Below are 4,001 nucleotides of genomic sequence, written 5' to 3'. Positions count from 1 at the left end.
TAAGCCCACAGCCCCGAAATGGTTGGACACCGCACGAGTGCGTGCAGAACGGTTTCATCGCTCTGACCGCATCTCGGGCAGGTCGGCCCCACCTTTCGCGAGCCGTGTCTATAGAGCTTATCCCGAACGGGTAGCGCCTCTCGGTAACACTGCCAGGCCAGGGATCTCTGGAAGTTGTCCATAGGTCCCGGCCCGAAAGTCGTCCTGAACAGGCGGGTCAGGTATTCCTCGTCGACGCCCAGGTTCGCCCCGAGATCGTCGTCGTACCTGCCCTCCACTAATCCCCTATAGAATGACTTCGTTGTGATGCAGCCGCTCAAGGTCGACCCGGGACGGCAAAGTTGTTGCAGAGCAACGCGACACTCACGGTGCCATTCGCCATTCCTCGGCCTCTTTTTGATCCACGACTGCAGCTCGGTCATGGAGACGAGCTGCGGGAAAGCGTGTCGCACAAACGGCGACCACACCTGCTCACCGTCGTCTACGTAGAGCCGGAGATGTCGCAGTCTCAGCGCATGTCTGCGCATCATCAACCACGGCATGCCCAGCCCTCCTTTCAGCGGGTGTTGGCAACAAACGGATCGCCTCACCATCGGAACGCTTCCTTTCCACAAAAAGCGGAAGAGGATGCGCTCCATTTCGGTGATGGCGCGATCGGGACAAGGCACGACGGTCAGGCGGTATTCGATGACGGACGCGATGTACGCGTTCGCCACCTCCGCCCGACCTTTTAGGGACAGCTTCCTCTCGGACCATTGCCGGCAGAGAGTGGCCACCCTACTCGTTATCTCGTCCCAGTTCTTCTCCGTTTGCAGGTCCGGACCGAACCAGACTCCGAGCAACTTGACCGGACCGTCCGTCCAGCGTCCCACTACTGAGGCGCTGCCGGACGGTATGGGCTTGCTTCTCCAGGTGCCGAGCAGCAAACCCACCGACTTATCCCGGTTAATAATCGCTCCCGTCACCGCTTCGTAGTCTTTCAGCGTCTCGCCGACAAGCTCGATGTGCTCGTGGCTAGACGCTATGACGGTGACGTCGTCCGCGTATGCCGACACGCTCGTCCCGCACCCCAGTTCTCGCGGGATGCCCCTCAGCGTCGCCAGCTTCCGCAGTAGTGGCTCGAGAGTCAATACGTACAGGAGCGGCGACAGGGGGCATCCCTGACGAACCGAACGTGCAATGTCGAAGGGTCCCGATAGACGTCCATTGACGCGAACAACCGAACGGATGCCTGTGTACAAGGCAGCCATCCAGCCGCGGAAAACGGGACCGAAGCCGGCCGCTTCGAGGACGGCCTCCAAGTATCGATGGTCTACCCTATCGAAAGCTTTCGATTGATCCAAATTGATCAGGGCCCCACCCATGCCAGGTTCCTTAACTACCCTCTCTATGATGTAGCGCATCAGATGGAGGTTGTCATGGATGCTCCGGCCCGGGACGGCGCACGTCTGCTCCGTGCCGACCAGTTTCTCGATGACAAGCGCCAACCGCTTGGCTAACACCTTGGCCAAAATTTTCATGTCTGCATTGAGCAGAGTGATGGGCCTAAAGTTATCTATGGCGTCCCCCTTGTTTGGATCTTTCTTCAGCAGCGTTACCGCTCCTCGGCTCACAAAACCGGGAATGCTCCCGTTCTGCTGCCAGTTGCAGTACACGACCGCCAAGACTTCTCCAAACAAGTCTGGCATACAGTTGTAAAGCTCGTAGGGCAGACCATCCAAACCCGGAGATTTGTCCGTCGAGCAACCCGCCATCGCGTCCCTCACCTCCTCCGCCGTGATGACCCCTTCGCAGCACTCCGCCTCTCTTGCCGAGAGTCGTGGCAAGCTGTGCAGGTAGGCACTAAAGTCCACCCTGCCTTCTCGCTCGCCACTCCTCCCGAACAGTCGGGCAAAATGCCGCTGAAACGCCTCGCACATCTTGCTCGGCTCGAGCAATTCGCGCCCCTGTTCGTCTACCAGAGACCGGATGGTGGCTCTGTTACCCCGCTGCGCCTCCGCCACTCGGGCCTCTCGTGCGGCTCCAACACCTTCATTCCTCAGAGCACGCATCCTTGCCCTGACAGCACACCCTTCGTGTTTAGCATTGAAGTGTTGGTCGAGGGCCAACCTCGCCGCTAAAACGTCGGATGCGATGCCACTTCGCAATGCCTCTTCTAACTTTATCACTAGCTCCCCCTCTTCTCTGTTCCCCTCTACAGCTAGTGCCCTGCTATACCTTATTGCTTCCGCCCTCACTGCTCTCTTGAGGGCAAACCACCATTTGTTGTTGACGATGGCTCCCGTCAAAGCCCTCTTTACTAACGTGCTAATCCGGTCTCTGAAAACCTGTCTCGACGGGAAAGACGCGTTTAGTTTCCAGTAACCGGGACCCTGCCTATGTGCCTTATCTATGTCTAGCGTACACGTCACAAGTTTCTGATCCGTGTAGCTGACTATGTGGAACTGTGGACATCCTAAACTATCTCTATCTCTTGTCCTACACACTATCCTATCTAGATACGATCTCGACGACCCAATGCGGTTGCTCCAAGTCCACGTTGGCACATTTGGGTGGTCGAGTCGGTACCTGTCAGACAACTGGAAGCGTCTGAGCAGGTCTATGAGGCCTTTGCATCCCCTTCTACTTTTGTCACTCCCCACGTAGTCTAGATGCGTGTCCAAGGTAGCATTCCAATCCCCCACTAAAAGTAAGGGACGAGACGTTCCCAGGAATACTTCTAGACGTCGAAAGAAGTCTGACCGACCTGTTAAAGGAGGCACATAAACTGCCAGCAACCGAAAAGCGCCTCCATCGCTGCCGTCCACATCTAGGACAACCAGTCTACCCTCCGGGTCCGTAAATATCGTCTTTACTTGGAGATCCAGACTCTTGCGAAAAAGAACCGCCGTGCCACTACCGCCCATCCTCGGCAGACAGGGAGAAAAATAAATGTTAAACTGTCCGCCAAACATGGACTTTAGGGCCCGCGGTTCATGGAGTCTGGTCTCACTAATGGCTATGATATCCAAATTGTGTGACTTGATGTCATTTAAGAGGTACCCTTGTTTCCAAGGGGACCCTAAGCCACGCACATTCACACAACCAATCTTCACCATGATTCTATTTATACGTGTGCTTTAAAGCACAAAACAAAAGAACAGAGTGTTACTTGCCGTTAGAAAGTTTTGTTTCCTCCTTGGATTTTTCACCAAGGAGGCTATTGTACAATTTCTTGCACAAATATTTCTGGAATCCCCCTACCGAGTTGGGGTAGAGGGATTTTATTGTGTTGTGTAATGCTGGTGTTACATGAATAATTTTAATGTGTTTTGGCGGTGTTGTACGTGGGTGGTTGTTGGTTTTGATATCGTTATTTGTGATGTTTGTTTTAGAGTTGATGTAATTCATCAACTCTGTGTTTGTACTGTCTATTGCTGTTAGCATTGTTTTTTTTATATTACTATTGGTGTTAGTAGTATTTTCGGGAGATGTGAATCTCCCTGCTTTGTTTGTGTTTGCATTTTGTTTTGTTTTCTTCTTACTGCGCTTCCTCTTTCCTTTCGTAGCTATTTTCCACTCCTCCCCACTCTCTTCATCGGATGATGGGAGATCTGAGGAGTCAGAAAGAGGTAACGGCAAATTTTGTGCGTCTGTGTGTGTTTCTGTGAATGTTTGTGTTGCTGTTTTTATTGATGTTGGCTCCTTGTTATTTATGTGTGGTGTATGTGATATGGGGGAGGGAGAGGCAGTCTTGGAATTTTCTTTTTTTTCTTTTGTTTTTGCAGTTTCTGTTGTCTTTTCTGTTGTGGTTATTGCTGATATTTCTGTTGTTGTTTTTTGCGTTGCTGGTGGTGTTGGTAGTAAAGTTTTTCTGTTGGGGGTATTTGGTAGTTGCTTCTGTTGTTGTTGTTGTTGTTGTTGTTGTTGTTGTTGTTGTTGTTGTTGTTTTTGTTTAGCGGCCAGAGGGCAGTCCTTTTTCAGATGTGCTTCGCTGTTGCATAGGTAACAGCGAGGTCGCC

The sequence above is a fragment of the Octopus bimaculoides genome, chromosome 7 (assembly GCF_046866305.1).
Source record: "Octopus bimaculoides isolate indiv1 chromosome 7, ASM4686630v1, whole genome shotgun sequence".
NCBI classification, from domain to species: Eukaryota; Metazoa; Mollusca; class Cephalopoda; order Octopoda; family Octopodidae; genus Octopus; species Octopus bimaculoides.
This window is presented reverse-complemented; position numbering follows the sequence as displayed.